Source organism: Meriones unguiculatus, chromosome X, assembly GCF_030254825.1.
Source record: "Meriones unguiculatus strain TT.TT164.6M chromosome X, Bangor_MerUng_6.1, whole genome shotgun sequence".
Lineage (NCBI taxonomy): Eukaryota > Metazoa > Chordata > Mammalia > Rodentia > Muridae > Meriones > Meriones unguiculatus.
Genome location: NC_083369.1, coordinates 120,709,921 through 120,723,145, shown reverse-complemented (window position 1 = coordinate 120,723,145; position 13,225 = coordinate 120,709,921). Strand labels below are relative to the sequence as shown.

The following is a 13,225-nucleotide window of genomic DNA, read 5'->3' as shown; positions in this document are numbered from 1 at the left end:
TTGCCTAAAAAGAGGTTTTGCTTTTATCACTTGGTTCCCCGAAACCAGCATAATACCTTTTTTTTTTTCGCTTTCACTGAGGAAAGCTGAGTCAAATTTGTGACTCCTTTCTTAAAGTGTGTGTGTGTGTGTGTGTGTGTGTGTGTGTGTGTGTGTGTGTGTGCGCGCGCATGGTGCTGGGGATAGAATCCAGAGCTTTAGGCTCGTGTTTGTTATATTTCCCAGCCTACACTCCACATGCATTTTTTTTTTCACAGATTTGTTTTAACAGAAAAAAAAAATACAGATGGCTTCCCGAATTTGCATGTCATTCTTGCACAGGGGCTAATCTCCTCATCATTCCAATTTAAGAGTATGTGCTGCAGAAGCAAGCACTGGGGCCCACTTGAAAACAAGGCCTGGGACTTCATTCTAGCTTCAGCATTTTCTTTCTTTGCTTCCCCATTCTTTAAATGTCTTCCTTTCGTAGCAGGGGTCTTTTTGTTTGTTTGTTTTGTTGTTTTTTGTTTTATTTTGTTTTTTTTTTTTTTTTTTGCTTTGTTGTTGTCTTCGTTGTTTCAGTTCTGTGTTTGTGAGCAATACAGTGAAACAACAGCTGGGTTTACACTTGGGTGTCAGATCTCTCTTTTCCTTGCTTCACCTATCTGGCCATCAGTTCCATCATCTGTAGCACGGAGGTAACAACAGTAGTTTCTACGTTGTGTAATCATTATATTAAATGAGTAAATATGCATATGTGTGCATGGGTGTATACATTTTCAAGCAAACAGTAAATGCTAAATGTATTTTTGTACTTTAACTATGGAGTCTTAAATGATGTGGGGGGGTGAGGGGAATATATAGATGCGTGGAAAATTTATTCTTAAATTCAAATTTTCAGTGTTTTTACTCCTTCCTTCTCTCTTATGTAGAAATTGTCTTGCAAGCAAAATATTTTGTGTGTTTTTTCTATACCAAAATTCAAAGTCATTCTACATTACAGGAAAGCACTTCCCAAGACAGCTTGATTGTAAGAATCCCCATAAGCACTTGTTGAAAATACAGTCCTCCTATTAAATGCATACAACTCTTTTTTAAATTTACTTAACTTTATTTTATGTGCATTGGTGTGAGGGTGTCAGACCACCTGGAACTGGAGGTACAGACAGTTGTGAGCTGCCGTGTGGATGATAGGAGTTGAACCTGGGTCCTTTGGAAGAACTGACAGTGCTCTTAACCACTGAGTCATCTCTCCAGCCCCCCATACAACACTTTTTTAAAAATAGTTTCTAATTGAACTTTTTTTTTAAAGAGACAGATATTCAGTGTGCAACCCAGGTTGGCCTGAATTCCTGAGTTTCGGCCCTCCTGAGTATTCAGCCTCCTGAGTAGCTGGGACTCCAGGTATGCGCCGCCAAACCCGGCTCCTAAAATTATTTTATAAATGAGCAATCTGATATTAAGTGTTTCTGGAACTGAAGTCTTTTATGCCACTTTTCTACAGATTTCTCCAAGAAAAATCACAAATAACAAATGTGTACACTTGCTTCCTGCATAGTTACTGTGTCCCTAGCGCTTGCTTTCCCTTTCGAGGTTTTTATGCCTTCTTTTTATTCTTTTACTCCCTCTGTTTCCACTTGTAAGTCTATTTTTTTTTCTCTAGTACCAATGAGTTATCAGGTCCCTCCCCACCCCTCACCCCAGCATTCCTTTGGGTAAAGTACATCAGAGCTAAGCTGTCAGCCTGTTTGTGTCTTCTTGCAGCTGAAGATACATCCACATTAACAGAAAAACAGTCACTCAGTAACTGCTCAAATCCTTTCTCCACAGAAAAAACATCTGCAGCCTTTTTAAAATTTTTACTGGCCTCCTTGATGGCTCTACAACACACTGAAAGAGCCCCACCAACCGCAAGGCTGGTGGTTATCTTGGTAGGGTATAGCTGAGATACCAAAATGTGCAAAGACAGAGAGAGAGAGAGAGAGAGAGAGAGAGAATATATTTATCCACTTTCCTCTGTTTTACATGGATCAATGCCAAATTGCTCATACTTAAACTTTCCCTCCCCCCTTTCTTTACTTCAACTCTCAGTTTTCCTTTGAATGAATGAATAAATTGTCTACCTCTCTAAATTTTCTCAATAATCTCCCCCTGTAGCTGATTCTGGTGTTTAATCACCTTGACAGAAAAAGGAAGGGGGAGGGGTGGGCAACAGAGAGGAGGGCGAAGGGGGAAAGTAGGAGAGAGGGAGAGGAAAGAGAGCTAGCTGTCTAAGAGCCTAAAAATCTTTCCTTCTTTAATCTTAAGCCCTGTTTGGCTCATTCCCCCTTGTTACACGTGTTGCTAGGATAGTGCAAGTATTTTCAAGATGCTAAGAGATCTTGCCACTGAGTCATCTCATCCTCATCTTTTTTTAAAAAAAAAAACATGAGCAAGTCTCAGCAACACTTCATTCACATTAGTAAATATTATCTACAGAAAGAAATAACAGGCTTCAAGGACATGACATCACTAAAAATAAATGTTTGCTGAATACCTACTGAGTGCATGGTACCATGTAAGGTTAGGAGATGGAAAGAATTGTCTGACTTTAGGCACACATGCACACACATATACCTTTATGTGTTAAATCCAGAGAAGTGGCTGCAGACTAGAAGGATTATTGGAATTCTGAGGAAGAGAGCAATTCTGTTCTAAGGGCCTGGGGTGGTCACAAAAGGTAAGACTCCAAGCCCCAAAGAAAGGGTACAGAGCCTGAGGGAATTAATATGAACAAAGACCAGGAAACAGGAACAAAAATAGTTTTTGGGGAGGGGAACAATTAGTAGACCATTTGACGTGAGCAGACAGTTTGTGTAGACTGGAAAACGAGTGGGAGATAATAATGGAGCGGTAGACCTTAGTCTGCTTATAGAGGGCCTTGAATGCTAGGCTAATTAGTGTAGCCTTATCCTATAAGCAAGGAGTGCCACCCTCACAGATAAAAGGGAACAGGAAACCTCTGGGGCTTCTGGGTACCTTCAAGGAAAGACAAGATGACGTTGATTACAAGAACCTTTGTGAGACATATAGCTGTCCTCCACACTTGTGATTTTATCCCTTTGTAGTCTTAACGTTGTTTGGGGTGACAGCAAGAGAATAGAGCTGCATAGACCAAACTCAAGGTAAAAGAAGCCCCGAGAAGGGGAAGAAGTGGTAGTGTTCTGAAAGTAAAAAGACAAGCAAATCTTTGGGCTCGCAAAAGGCAGAAGAAGCATGGCATATTGGGAGCAAGCAAGGGCCTGCAAATTGCCTTTCAGGGTTTAACTGGAAAGCACCCTAGAGAGTTCCCTTTCAGCCCCCTAGCCTGCCAAATTTCTTCAATAGCATATCTCATGTTAGTTTAAAAGAGGTGACTTAAGTGAGTGTTGTTGAATGAATGTGCAAGTTTGGGAAACCCAGAGAGCTCTGAGAATATCCTGTAAATATAATGCTGCCTTGTTGAATTCGAGATCAACTGGGTTCTGGGAAATACTTAAGTTAGTTTCTGTTGTTGTTGTTGTTGTTGTTTTTGGGTTTTTGTTTGTTTGTTTGTTTGTTTGTTTTGTTTTGTTTTTTTGTATCCCTTCGTCTGCAGACACTGCTTGGGATTAGTGTTGTCTTACCTTCTCGCTGAGATTTCAGGCAAAGAAGTGAAAAAGCAAAATTAAAAAAAAAGTTTTCAGGCAAGATTTGATTGCAGCCTGTTAAGATAAGCAGTTGATTTGGATAATCAGGACTGCTTTCTGCCCTCCTAATTAAAAATGACTGCAGTATTACTGAGCAGGTTTTTATCCATGATCCCTCGGGGAGGAAAGAAAAAAGAAAAAAAAAAAGAAAGTCTGCCTCTACTGATCTCTCCCAGGTTGAAATTTACCCCTGTGCCCTCTGCAAGCAAAGGGGCCACCAATGTTTAGCTGATAAGGGACACAATGATTGAGAAAGACCTTATTGCTTCCTTTTGTCAACTCAGTCTGTGGAGCAAACAGACAAAAACAGTGGTTTCTTAACTGACTTCCTTGATCACTTTCATGATCAGTTTATACCTGCTTCTCAGTAGGTACTCGATAATGATTTGCTAAACAAAGGAATGAATGAAGCCAGACACTATTCTAGGAGCTCCTGGGAATCCCAAAGCAGAAGAGAAGTAACAGATAAAGTCCCCATCTCAGTAGATGTCACATTCTAGTGAGAAAAAAAAAAAAGAAAGAAAAGGAAACAGGACATGCAAAATCTGAAGTCCTGTCAGATGCAAGCACTAAGCTCATGGTAGGTACTCATTAGATAGTTGGGGAAATGGGAGATTTCTCCAGAACCAATAACACATCTAGTTTGCTTCTCATTGTCAGTCTCATTTGTGAAAACATTCAATAATTAAAAACAGAATTAACATGCCAACAATTTCACTCTGTACATATAATTCAGAGAACAAAAAGCAAAGAGTAGAACAGGTATTTGTAGGCCAATGTTCTAACACCAGTATTCACAAAAACCAAAACGTTCAAGAAACCCAATAGTCTATTGGCAGATGAATAGAAGCAAACTGAAATACATACAATGGAATATTTACTCAATTTGTTAAACGAAGAAAATTCTGGGTCTGGCAAAGTGGCTCAGAATAAAATGGTGCTTTGTCACTCAGCCTGAGGATCAGAGGTGCAACCCCAAACCCAATGGTAGAAGGAGAGAATCAACTCCTACAAGTTGTTTTCTGACGTTCACACAGCACACACACACAAATCAATAGATTTCATAAGGTTCAAAGAATATTCTGAAATCTGCTACAGCATCAATGGACATGGAGGATATTATGCTGGATGAAGTAAGCCAGTGACAAAAAACCAAACCAAAACAAAACAATCCCACTGCACGATTCCATTTCCCTGATGTACAGAGAGTAGTCAAATTCACAGAGAGAGTAAAATGGAGGTTACTAGTGATTGCAAAGAAAAAAAAATGGGAGTTACAATATAATAGATTGCTACATTTTTGCAAGCTTAACATATCAGTTACAAAACCCTGGAAGGCAGATGTGATCCCTAGTATACCAACTCAGACTGGTGTCTGTGTTTAATACTATTGTGCTGTGTTGTACCCTCCCAAATGGTTACGGTGAATTGGTAAATCTTACCTTGCATTTTGCTACTGTTAACATTTTTTTTTAAATGTCGATTAAATACTCTTTTGTGACAATTACACAAAGATGAGCAAACAAGAAGCATTTGCTGAGGTTCCCATTGTAATTCAGACCCTTCATGATGTGGCATGTCAAGGCCATAAAGACAAGGGAACACAAACATTCCTCTTAGATCTGGAGAGACAACTGGTTATTGACATTCCCTAACAGAGCAAAGGTGAATGTGTTTTGGGGTGGAGGGAGAGGATAGTGAGTGTAACTGGTAGCCACATATCCCAACTTTTTTTTTTTTTTGGTTTTCAAAACAGGCTTTCTCTGTGTAGTCCTGGCTGTCCTGGATTTACTTTGTAGACCAGTCTGGCCTCAAACTCACGGAGATCTGCCTGCCTCTGCCTTCCAAAGTGTTGAGATTAAATGCATGTGCCACCATGCCCCCCTCCAACATTTTATTTTCGTTTTGAGTCTTGAAGGATTAGGATTCATTTTTGCGTTTGGATATATGACTTTTTACTTAAGGTGTATGAGTCTTTGCCTGCATGTCCAGCTGTGGAGTACATGCATAGCTAGTGCCCAAGAAGTTTAAGAGGGAAACAGATTCCCTAGAGTTGGAGGTATAAGTGGTTTTGAGTCACCATATGAGTGCTGGGAACCAAACACACACACACACACACACACACACACATGCACGCACGTGCGCGCACATACATGCACGCACTCACATACCTTTTGAGACAGTCTTATCGTGAATTCCTAGTCGGCATGGAATTTACTTTATAGACAAGTGGGCCTTGAACTTTATTCATGGTGATTCCCTGTATCTGCCTCTGCAGTTCTGGAATTATAGATGTGAGCAATGAAGCTGAGCTTTTAAAACAAAGGATAATGATGGGTAAGTCCAAACTTAGATTACTAGGGGAGCTGTCTATCCATGAAGTCATACAGGGACAAGGGAAACCATCTAATTGCCCACTGTAGGTGATGTCCTGCAGACTTGTGGCCAAAAGGCTGGTGTGCAACCATTTCTACATTTATGCATTTCCTAACTGACAGCTGGGTGTGCTTCTTTTGCTTTGCCTTACCTGTTCATTCATACTTCAGTCCCCGGGGTGCCACTCACTGTGTGACATTCTGGAGAGAGATCTCTTTGTACTCTCCATAAAGAGGAGTTTCCCTGGCCAAAATTCTTTAAACCACATCACAAATGCATTTCTGTCTTAACAGAGCTAACCATTTCTAAGGATCTTAGCACATTGTTTATGAGTCAATGGATACTGCTAATAACAAATGGGTCTTATCTATTCATGAAAGCAAGTCTCTGAGACTCTCTCTAGGGAACCACTGTGAGCAGTTAGTGTGAATTATGGTACACATACACTTCAACTAATAAAACGCTATGTTTTAAAACCTTCCAGAATTCCAACCTGTCACTAATTCAGATTGGTCTGCCTGCCCCCATCCTCCATTAATCCAAGTTGATGGGAGTTTGCTGCAGTCGATTTTTAAGTGGCAAATGGTAAAGGCAAAAGGGGATGCCTTCTTCATGCCCTCCCCTTTCTCTGACATCTTTTACTGTTAGGATAAATAGGTGACAATTTCTCTGCACTTATAATTTACATTGGTCCTCGCTTTCAATTCTTGCATTGAAAGAATGTGCAATGACTTTCTGACTTAGTGCCAAACAACGTTCCTTTTCTTTCTTTCTTTTTTTCTTTCTTTCTTTCTTTCTTTCTTTCTTTCTTTCTTTCTTTCTTCCTTCCTTCCTTTATTTCTTTATTTTTTTGCTAGATTAACTCCTTCAGTTTCATGAAAGTCATTATTAAGCTAATGCTAAATTTAATTTGCTTGCATTGATTTGCTGAACCTGCAACATAAATACTCATGAATGGGATAATTCAGAAGCATCTTGTAAATGAAATCAGTATCTCAAAAAGGTGTCTGTACCTCCATAGTCTTGCATCATTACTCATAATAGCCAAGATATAAACAACGACTAAGCGTCCATGAAAGGATGGATGAATGAGAAAATGTGAAGTCTGTGTACATAATGGAATATTATTCAGGTATAAAAAAAGAAAACTCGTCCATTTGCAGCAGCATAGATAAACCTGGAGAAGATTGTGCTAAATAAGATAAAAAGATAATCTTGTATAATCTTGTATAATCTTGCTTATGTATGTGATGTAAAATTGTTTAAATTCAAGAAGCAGATAATAGAATAACAATTACCAGTAGCTGAGAGGGAGAAAAATAGAAAGACAGCAATCAGAGAATAAAAATTTTCAGACATCACATGAATAATTTGTTGGGGTGTAATATATAGCATGGTGATTATAGTTCATATTTCATTCTTTAGTTGATGTGAAACTTTTTGATATTATTTTCCAAGATACTTTTGAGTATATAACCCATATGCTTCAAAAATAGGTGACATGCTTTTTGAGGTAAATGTGGAAGATGACTATTTAAATGACTGTATAATTTTTCTAATTAGGTAAAGAACACATTGGCTGTAAAGCTCCATAGGAGTCCATTATACAGGTATTCTAGTACATATGTAGCAGTCAGTGTGTTCAAGCATGGCAAGTTTAGAGGCACAAGTCCCTAGCTTCATCTACATACAACGATACATACATGTACAAGGACATACACAACACACCAAGTGATCACCGTGCTTCCTTTCCTTATCAGACGAATCATATCTTGCTGTCAAGAAGAATTTTGAAAGCCTCAGGCATAAAAGACAGAAAGACATGCCGCTTGGGTACTTATTCTCATCAGTGGACGTGTGTCAAGGCAATGGTTATATAGGGTTGTCCACATCACAACAGATGAGAAATATGAAAGGAGTCTCAAGCAGTTTGATGCCAAGAAGAAACTGCTATGTACTGAATTTTGGAGATAAATGTTTTCTTGCCCCCTAGCATGTGCCTCATGAAGTAGTAAGCATTACAAGCTTGTGAGAGAGCTGAAGACATAACAGGGCACTTGTGTAGCATGTACAAATGACCGGGTTCTGTCGCCAACACTGCAAAAGGAAAAAAAGAAAGGCTAGTAAGAAGTTTCCGTTCTTAGTTAGTACACATATCGTAAATAACAAATATGTTTCATTGTTCAAGCAACTGTGGTAGAGATAAGCAGAAAAACTTCAGCTTCCAAGGCAAATTTGGTGAATCTGAGATAGATTATTTTACTAGTATATATTAATTGTAAAAAAAATGATGGGTTTCATAATAATATTTTCTATTTTGTACTGCTCATATGAGGGAAAATATGGTGATTGTTTTTTAAGTTTGCCTTCATTCACTTATTTTCAGTTCTGTCCATCTTCCTGTAAGGGACATCATTTCATTGTCTTCCCCCATTCACTCCACTGTGGACACCTAGGCTGTTTCCAGAACTTGGCTATGGTGACTAGTGTCACAGTAAATAATTTGATCCTATACTTCAAAGACCTTAAGTAATCCATCAGAAAATGCTTCAGTCTGACAGCCTTTCCCTGAAGACCACAAGACAGAAGTTCAAAGTACAAGTACATACAAGTAAAAGAAGTACAGTACAGGTACAGGAAATGCAGACGCCATGATGCTGTGGCAAAGGACAAATCTGAAGAGAATACTTAGCTCTCTCAAGAGAATTTTTTTTTAATTTTTACAATTGAAACATGTTATCTTAATTATGAAAGCTTTCCACCCTTGGCTACCACGGGTATTTCTTCATCCACAGTTTATCTGTGCCCTGCGTATATTATCCGTGTCACCCATAACAGCTTATTTCCCTTCCAACGGCATTTCTTCATCCCCACAACAGCACCCTCCATTGGGTTCTAAGGGCCTTGAGGGAAGAGTCTTGCTCATTGTTGTGTCTTCCTTACCCTTGCTCGGAACCTGCACATAGTTAAGTACCCAATACACTTTTCCCCCCTTTGAATAGATGAATCCCATAATTCTCTGGGACCAAAAGAGCAACAGCTAAACAAATGTCAAGCCAATTTAGAGCCCTGCAGAAGAAAGAGAACGGTAAATTCCCAGCTCCTAAATCACAGTTTGAAAGCTCACTCCTCCCTAGCCATAGCTCCTTGATATGGCTCCTGATTAATAATCTGTTACATCCTCAAAGGAGGTCATTTCAAGGTAACCCAGTGGAGCTCCCATGACCTATTGACCTTGTTATATCACTGCAACGGAACTAACTTTGTGTCAAAGGGTGGCAGAATACTTTGCTACAATTCACATATTGTCCAGAAAACTTGGTTTCCTGGAATTTATAATAAAAATTCCAAATCCTTAGCAATAACTTTCAAACTTCACAATTCTTGTTAAAACAGAATAGTCACACTTAGATACTATGCCAGGCCTCCTGACCTTTCGTGAATTGCAAAATAAACAGATCTCCAATTTAGAAGGACATTCTCCTTTTATGGGCTCCCTGCAGGGTAGGTGCTGTTTGAATGGTATTTAGTTCTACCATATTTGCTTTTGAACACTTGTTCAGAACAGGAGGCAGGTGTCCAGGAATGGAAGGAATAAGAACGGGGATCAGAAGAGAAACACAGGTTCTCCAACATCCTGAATGAAGTGACTAATTTATTCTTCAGAAGACACCAAGATCCTGGGAGGGTATGTGCAAAGTGAAAGAAATAAAAAATGTCAACAAAGCCTCTCTGAGCTCTTATTCTCGTACTCTGCTCAATGTGGTACATCATCCAGTAGGAGAACTAGAGACATGCTGGTGCAAAGTAATGGGCCACAGGCTAACACAGCCCAGAGGAGAGACAACTGTTCTCCTTTGGCAATACTAATAATTGGCTCAGAAATGAGGGATGTGATGCCTATGGTGGGGCACACAGATGTTGACAGATTTAGAAACTTCTTTTATATGCTTCTCTAGGGCTAACCATACTCCAGGAGAATTGACCCATGATGAAAGATGAGTACTACATAAGCAGTAAAGTAAAATGTATTTACTATGTATTTCTACATGGCAAGAAATTGTCTAAGTGCTTTATGTGAGTCACCTCATGTAACATAGGTATTATAACCACTTTCCTTTTTTTAAAAAAAAAATGTTTAGATTTGGTCAAACTAGTCAAATCTAGATTTCTAGATTTTTTCCTTCCTTCCCTCCTTCTTTCCTTCCTAGGAATGGTTCCTTTTCTATTTTTATTGAGACAAGGTCTAATATTGCCAAAACTGACCTTCAAGACACTATGTAGTCAAGGATGACTTTGAACTTCTGATCCTCATACCTCCACATCCTGGATTCTGGGATTACAGATGTGCATACTCACAACTAGTTTATGTGGTGCTGGGGATCGAACACAGGGATCAGAGAATGCTAGGGAAGCACTCTCCTAACTCAGCTGCATACCAGGCTCTTCATTGTTTTGTTTTCTTTGAGACAGGATCACATGTAGTCCAGACTGTCCTCAAACTGACTATGTAGTCAAGGGTGGCCTTGAACTCCATGATCCTCCTGCTTTCTGCCTTCCAAGAGCTGGGATTACAGGTGTGCATCACCACAAGCAGCTCAAGTCAGGATTTTCATAATCACTCATTTGATTCTTACAGCCCTGTTCTTAATACCTTGCCCTATGAACACTTAGTCAATATGTCATATTGACAACTACAGCTCTTGCTGGACAATGGTAGCACACATCTTCAATCCCAGCACTTGGGAGGTGGATCTTTGTGAGTTCATGATTAGTCTGGTCTATAGAGCAAGTCCCAGGAGAGCCAAAGCTACACAGAGAAACTCTGTCTCCAAATGACAACAAACAAACACCAGAAAAAAAATCACAGCTCTTAGTCAAGTTATTTTCCACATAAGACAGAAGATGGTGGGAACTGAGTTAAGTCCTAAAGATGGTTTGGTGAATGCCAAAATAAGAATCACCAGCTAAATAACAATATTACACAAATGAATTCTTAAGAATTCGTTAAATTCTTAAACTAAGCTAACCAATTAAAATTATACTCCTTCATCCCCATTCAGTAGATTGACAAATCTGGTGTTAGCAGGTGCACTTTTCTACTCGAAATTCCAAGATCAAGGTGAATTCCTCATTTGAGTTTTGGGTCAGCCTTAAATACTTCTAATCAGGCCCTACCCTGAAACCTAGTCAGTAACTAGGGTCTTAGCTATCACCTTCATTCAGTTTTGCCAGCCTTCTTCTCAAGAATAGAGCTGTTATCTCTAGAACCTACCCTGATCAGGCACTGCCTATACCAGAACTCTTAATGGTCCAACTTATACCACTTCACCTATGTAATATGGATTACTCACATATCATCATCTAAACTGAATAATCTATTAATTGCAATAATTTTTGCCTCGTACCTGCCATGTTCTAGGCACTGTGCTACAGTCAAGAAGAGTAATCTGTAAAGGATTTCATAGAGGAGTGTGGGTAAAGTGTAGGAACACTACACGAGGGAAGGCGACACTTTGGAGGTAGTTAAGCACTTTGCTCTAAGGCTTGATTGGCAAGGGAGGGGAACAGCATGAAGAGTTGTAGCTTTAAAAAATCTGTGGGTTTCAGTCAAGAGGCACAACTGCTACCAATACTCAGCCTATCATTAGACAGCCTGAGGAATAAATAGTCAAGCTTGACTCTCCTCCTACCCTCCCATCTTCAGTTGGTGCCAAACCCAACCAGAAGTCAGGAGTCAAGGGAGCTCATTAATACAATCCATAAAGGTCAGCCTCCAGTGTCACAGCACAGAGAAGAGTGGCTCCGAACATCTAGCAACACTATGCAGCAGAATTATTCCCATCTTAGCTCCAGTTTGCTTTGCTCATGAGACCTTCTTCCCCTCCTTCCTAGCCCATACTATCAAAGGCTCATATTGTTATCATTCTGTGAATCATCCAAGACTTAACAATAAGTGTCCCCCCAAAACTATGAATGATTAGTGACACAATCATATTATATACCTGACCCCTGAACTCTTGGTTCATACTCTAAGACAAAGTTACTGACATGATGGGGATGACAACAACGGCGATGACGATGATAATGATGGTGGCTGTCATGGTTGAACGCTCAGGTTACACCAGGAACTGTAGTAACTGTTTCACATGTAACGCCTCACTCTGAGAATATCTATCATCTTTACCATATGTATCTAATACCCAGGCAGAAAACATTCTGATTTCCAGTGGGCAAAAGAGAATCAAGACCAACTTCTCACCTTTACAGACAGAAGAGCATTTTTTTTATGGATCCCATTTCCATTCCTCCTCTGTCACCCTTGAATTGCTGTGTACCAGATGCAAAGAGGATGTAGTTAACACATTCTAATTATGAGCTCTAGGAATAGAGCTGCTTTTATGGAATGCACTCCTGCTGCCACTTTGGCTTCTGTTGCAGAGGCTGCTGAGTGGGCTAAATACTCTCCAAATGCCCAAGGGGCACCCTCAAGATCTGAACATGCAAACAGAGGAGCTTCATTATGGACCCCAGGAACCAGAATGACTCTATTTATAGCCTTAAAATTTCTGAAAGGCAAAAATAGGTATTTAGGGAAAAACTTAAAACGGCACCTAAGGGTCCCGGTGGTTTCTTCAATGATTTGCTATATCCATCTATTACATGCCCTCATCGAAGTTACAGAATCTGTAAAGAAACTTCACATCTCTACTCGCCAGACTTTCCTCAGAGAGCAGAGGACAAGCACATGAGACACTCTTGCACCTATGAAAAGCCATTTACCTTTGTTCACAAAGTGTTCACTCAAGAGTGTTTTATCTTCATCAGGGATTTCTGTGATATTGGGACCATGCCTCAGTGAACCCACTCTAGAACCTACATAACTGGGGCACAGTAGGTGCTCAATGAACAGATGAATGAAATGAATGGAGTCCTCTGCTACTGAAAGAGTCTACCCTAATTCCCAAGGCTCCCTTGGCTGTGAATTTCTCTGGACATCTGAAGAACATTGTCACTCCCACTGTATTAGAGTTTAATAATATATTTATCCCAAAGAATTTTTTTTTAGAATTTGGGTAAAAATAAGCTTTCTCCTGGTACTGGTTTAATCTAAAGCCATTTGAATACATTATATGAATCTTATTGGAACACATTTAGAAAAT

General features: G+C 39.6%; 1 pseudogene; it reads right to left on the bottom strand.

The window, feature by feature from the left end:
* Positions 1 to 276: 276 nt before the first annotated feature.
* LOC132650192 (U6 spliceosomal RNA) lies at positions 277 to 375 on the bottom strand (annotated as a pseudogene).
* Positions 376 to 13,225: the final 12,850 nt, after the last annotated feature.